The following is a 6210-nucleotide window of genomic DNA, read 5'->3' on the forward strand; positions in this document are numbered from 1 at the left end:
TACATATCAATAAAAGTCTAAGAGAAAATATTATACAAAGATAGAAGATAGTATGCGTCAATCTAGACTTATAGAAGTCAAAGATATGAACAGATAATTGGGAAGGAAATCAGCCCATGATTTGCATATAAAAAAATATCATATCATGATATTATTTTCTATAGAAGGGAGTAGAGAGAAAATTGGAAGGGGGGTTAGGGAAGAGTCGAAGAGGGGGTGTAACACCCTAGAAATTCCTTTATTTTAAAATACCTGTTTTGCCTTATTTTAAACTTAAAATAGGAATATCTAAGATATTACCGCCACTGTGAAAACGGTTAAGGCAACTATCAAAGACACACAGCGGAAGACTAATTTCAAAACCATTAAAAACAAGTCAACTTGAAAAGTCAACCAACAAAAGTAAAGTCAAACCCAAGTCAAACGAAGTAAAATAAAATCAACCTACAACTTGGAACCATTATAGGCCCTTATTAAAACCAAACCAACTTTAAACCTTTTGTGTTAGTCATGCATAATAATATTAAAAATAATTAAAGCATTAAACACATCATATACTTATTGAAACTAGCATGATTCGCTCTTCACTCATGCTCATTCATGAATATGCTTTATCACCTGAAAATTTTCTCTCTACTTGTTTCCACTACTCTCCATTAAAAATAGGTCATCATAGGGCCAAGATAAGACAAGGCCAACAAACACACAAAACACACAATCAGCAAAGCTGAGTACATAAGCGTAATTAACACACTAACATGCATTTACCTATCAACACACAACTTACCTTGTTGCATCTATTTTTTTAAGCACACAACATTCAACAAAACTTCTCAACTAAACAACTACACAATGTATTTAGCGTTGATTACGCATCAAATGGGTTTTCCACTAACCTCCCTCAATAAATTGAGGTTACTGACACGGGAGCTAACCGTGCCAACATCAATAACCACTCGTAAGTGGTGGAATTCCTGCGCATAATAATAATAAAAGGAATGTACAACGTCCTGCACTCCAGTAGAAGTTATGGTTAAATATAAAACCCCATCCTATATGTTCATACTCAAGGTATATACGTTCCAAGAGTTTTGGTGCGTAATCTCTTTCACTTTACGTTCTTTACAATTTATTAACTTGGTGATGACTCTCAAAACATAACAACATCAAACATCATGATTATTTAAACAATTAAAAATTTTAATTTAATTCTTGAATAATTAGTGACCACATAATATTTAATGTTGAACCTTTAATCTACCTCGGTGTCAAAGACACCTTAAATGCATAATGCGCCACAAATCCTATCCCTCGATGTTGAAAACACCTTAAGTGCACTAAGGCACCAAAAATATAATTTATTCCTCGTGTACAAAGACACTTAAATAACTCCTTCATCATGCTTATAGCATCAATAAAAATTATATGAACCATAATAAAAATCTCTTTTCAATATTCCAAACCAAATTAAATATTTAGTTTAATTAAACATGCTCTCTAACATGCCATAAATAAAAGTATGATTCATAAACAATGTTCCGAACTATAATTTTTCCATCCATTAATCCATCACAAATAAATCATGTCTCATAATTCAATCACCAATAACAACCAAATCATAATTTCCATTCCAAATCTAGCATGATACTACTTGTAATCAATTAAACAACCTTTAGCATGCTACTAAATCAATAAAAGTATGCTAAGTACGCGAACGTATCTCAAATAAGCTATTAAAATAGCCGAGTACACTACAACAATTCCCGAACCATGCAAGTCTCCTACATAAAGGGACACTAATACTATATTAATTCTCCTTGTATACACAATTTCCAGCAACTTAAATTTACTTTAGACTACTTAAAATAATCTGAAAATTATTTTAAAACCCCTAATTAACCTCTCTCTTTAATGGGTAATTAAACCCTTTCATTAAAATCATCAAAACCAATGCTTATACGAGTAGCTCTAAAAGAAAACCCTAGCCTTCTTAGCCTTCTCTCTTATAAACCCTAGTCTCCATTGTCAATTTTGAAGGGGCTTCCATCGGATTTCACGGTGGAAAGCCCCAATCTTTATTTTGTTTTAAGTTTTTTGTTTCTTAGGTTACAATAATGTCTCCCTCGAAAGAAAGGGTTTATCTCCTTCGCAAGACAAGGTTTTTTCGATCTCCTTCGAAAGACAAGGTTTTTCGGACTCTTTCGAAAGACAAGGTTTTATTTGTGTTTAATTTGGTCTCTGGTTGTGCAGGGCTACGATTGATTATGGCTCGGATTCAGGTTACGAAATTAGCAAAAGAATTTACTTTCTCCCAAAATTGCGAAGCGACGACGGATCCACTCAAAAAGTTGTATGAGACAACGAATCGATAATGTGCCGAATTGTTATATTCGTGTATTTGGATTCTTAGCCCTTCCCCGATTAATTCTGATTTGATTTTGTTAAATTTGTTTTCAATATTGTTATTTGTCAATTGTAGATGTCATATGACTTTAATTAATGAAATTTAGTGTCCTTTGGGACTTCTTTAAAAAAAAAAAAACCATTAAAACTTCATCAAAACATCACTTTTATGCGTAGTTATCAATTAGAAAATCTAAGTATACAAAAGCCCCAATTTATTTGATATTAGAGCCCTAAAAATCAAGTCTTGATAAATTAAAAACCTAACTTATAATTTTATGAAATCTGAAAATAAAAACCCAACTAATAAACTGAAATTATACTTTTAAATCCTTGAAAACATAATTTGATACTAATTAAATAAGTTTCAATAATAAAAATCCAAAACCACTACTAATATATATAATTATACAAATTAAAGATGTTAAACCAAAAGAGGAGAGAGATGAGAAAGGTGTGATGATGATGATGACGACGGTGGTGAGGGGTGGCTGCGTCGATTTCCGGCGGTGGTGGTGACGTGGCACCAGGTGGACAACGACTTTCATGGAGGAAGTTCCATGGTTTCACGTAGGAAGGAGGAATAAGGGGAAAGAAAAGAAAGAAGAAAAAGAAAGGAAAAGGAAAATAAAGGAAAAAAAAATAAAGAGAAGAGAAAAATAAGACTAACCTTTTTGTGTGGGGAAAAATTTGGGGATTGAAGGAGTATTTATAGTGTAGAGTAGGTAAGGGTAGGTTTGGGCTTTAAATAATTATAGAGTTGAATAATAAAATAGTTAGCCCAAATTATAAAAATAGGATGATTGACCTTATTGTGAAGATGGGCTACATCTAAATTAAATACTTATTGGCCCAAATGTTAATACTTGATATTTAAAGGAATATTTGTCAGGAACTACACGCTTAATAGGGGTATTTGGAAACAGCTACCCACTAAAAAATTTTATCAAAAAAACTACCCGTAAATTTAAAAAGTTAGAGTAGCACTACCCATTTGCATTTTCCGGCGAGAATGTTCGGCGCATGGGCCCACTTTTTCAATTTTTCTCTACTAAGACAAGATCCGACGAATTTCGACGAAGGACCCAACTAGCGCCTGCAAGATTATCCTGACTAAACCAAGCCTCATCAAAACCCAGACAATAATCAATGCGATCTAAGAGTGTCCCTTGCAGACACACCACCCCTAATGTTGAACACGGAGTAAGAGGACGCCTGTACAAAGACAAAAGATGTTGCTGAAACTGGTGAGCATTAGTGGCTCGAGAAGTCCGATCCTGGGTGAAATGTTTAATCAAACCTATCGACCAAACAGCATGCCGGAAAATACATTGATTCCAGGTAAGCTAAATAGCCCAGAGAAGGGAATTAGAGTCGTCAAACCCACCAAATTCTTGGACTGTCTTAAGTACGAAACTGCCGCCACAAGCGAATCATGAAAGGGAATATTCCCCTGTATCGTACCATCTAGAGTCATAACAGAATTACTCCAAAGAGGACGAATAAAGGAGCAGTCCCGGAAAAGATGAGAGGAAGTCTCGGAACCATAACGACAGAAAATGCAACTCGTAGCTACCGGAATACCCCTAGACGATAAAGTCGCCATTACAGGTAGAGCATCATGAAGCAATTTCCAAACAAATAGCTTGAACCTAGTGAGTAGAGGAAGACCCCAAAAACATTTCCACCCCAAGTCTGGAGCAGGAGAACTAACAATCGAGACGACAGACTGACGAACCAGCATCGAGTAAGCTGACTTGGTAGAGAAACTACCATACCTAGAGAACTTCGAGTATACAAAATCATTCATTGGCCGATGCGGCTTTTCAAGCGCCATAATGCGCTGAGCTGATTGACTATCAAAAAGATGATGAATCATTGAAGTATCCCACGCGCCAGAGCGCCGAATCATAATGGAGGAAACATGAGTCGGAAACATGAGTCGGAACTTCCGACTCAGACACTGAAATATTAATAAGCTACCCACCAAGAACCCAAGTGACATGAAGGAGCCGCACCCAAGAACCATATCAAACCTTCCAAGCTAAACCTTTATTCGGAATAGACTGTCCTTCCAACAAACCCCGACAACCCCAAGAAGAACGAGAAGGAAATATCGCTCCTAAAGAACGAAGAGACAGGTACGTAGCACATAAAACTCTAGAGAAGAGAAGCTAAGGATGTTGAAAAATGCGCCACCTCTGGCGAGCTAACAAAGCCTGATTCACGAAAGTAGAAATACGGAGCCCAGACCTCCCATGCCTCAACTTTCAGCCATAACTCCACAAGCTGTAAATTCATGTTAAGAGGAATAAAATCACTCCTAAGCCTTTGCAACACCACCAGGTTGCCCTTGAAGTGTACCCACCCACGAGAGTCTAGCTCATCTACATCTTTAACCGTGCCGTAATAGAAGACCACCTCCTGCTCTCCATAGGGAAACACATACATCGGAGCTCGCAAATGCCAAAACCGAGACACTAACTGCTGGATAAGGGAAATTGAAAACACTCTTTCCTCCCAAAAACGTCCAATAACACAATAGTCCCAATCTATATGAGAGTCATCTTGAGTAATCAGAGAAGGAGTAATGTCCGCTCCGATGATGTTAGGGTAAACAAATGTGGCAGAGTTGATGTATTGAGACATAGCTATCCACGCCACTAAAGAAACACTATAAACTTTGAAACTAGCAACTTTTTTAAAGGAGGAAACTTTCTTAAACTTTCTTTAAACGTTGAAACTGGAAAAAAAAAGAAACTTTCTTAACTAGGAAAAATAGAGAGATTCTCTTTGTTGAAGATTAGACTTCCCAAGTATCACCACATGTAAGTGTCCCACATTGGTTGAAGAAGATAGAGTTAATCACTTTATAAGGCTAAGGGGCGGCTACTCCTCTTATTGCCATATGGTTTTGGGATGGAACCTCCTTTGGACTTGTAAAGTGGACTCTCTCTCTTGATTTACGAGTGCAGCCAGACCCGTATTTGATGCTCTCGCTAGAAGTCTTTCTCTCACTAGGAAGTACCTTAATTTTTTTTCGCTCCTAAGTTAAAATTAAAGGACTGAAAACAACCTAATTTTGCGTGAGCATTTAATTTGAATATTGAAGTTAGACAAAAGCCAAATTACACAAAGTAAACATATGAGCAGAAAATCACAAAGTTCTCATTTCTAAACAAATAAACCTTGTCATTATATGTAAAAGATGCAGAAATTAATTGAAACAAATTGCCAAGACAAACAGGGCAGGTACAGGACAATTATTATATCCGATTAGGCTAATTGTTAGAATAAATGATACATATATTTCATTTACTAAGGATGGTAAACAAAAGAGCATGATGCATCAATTTATAACTTATCATTTAACGCTTCACTTGGGGTTGCTGCAATAAAAACCGAGTAGAGGCTAATATAATGCAAATCTACACCATTATCCTCAAATACTCCTTTATGTTTCATAACACATTGAGTTAGCAATCTCATGGATTGTGTGGATGGGGGTAACCTTTCTAAATCAATTCATTTTTAACGAACATGCAAAATTGCTAATTGTTAGAGGACCAACTGACACGGTGAAGTCGAATTCCCAAATCAAAAGTAATACCTAAATCCTCTAACTAATGTAGATGGGGAAGTAGGGTCGAATCCACAGAGAAACGAATCTTTCTATTCCTAATTAACTAATATAATCTAGATTATGAGGTAACCAATATTTATATTTGAATAATGAACTAACTACGGAGATCAAGAATAAGGAGAAAAACAATAATAAGAAAGCCTAGGGTCACAGGTTCACCAATA

The sequence above is a fragment of the Chenopodium quinoa genome, unplaced genomic scaffold (assembly GCF_001683475.1).
Source record: "Chenopodium quinoa cultivar QQ74 unplaced genomic scaffold, ASM168347v1, whole genome shotgun sequence".
Taxonomy (NCBI): domain Eukaryota; kingdom Viridiplantae; phylum Streptophyta; class Magnoliopsida; order Caryophyllales; family Amaranthaceae; genus Chenopodium; species Chenopodium quinoa.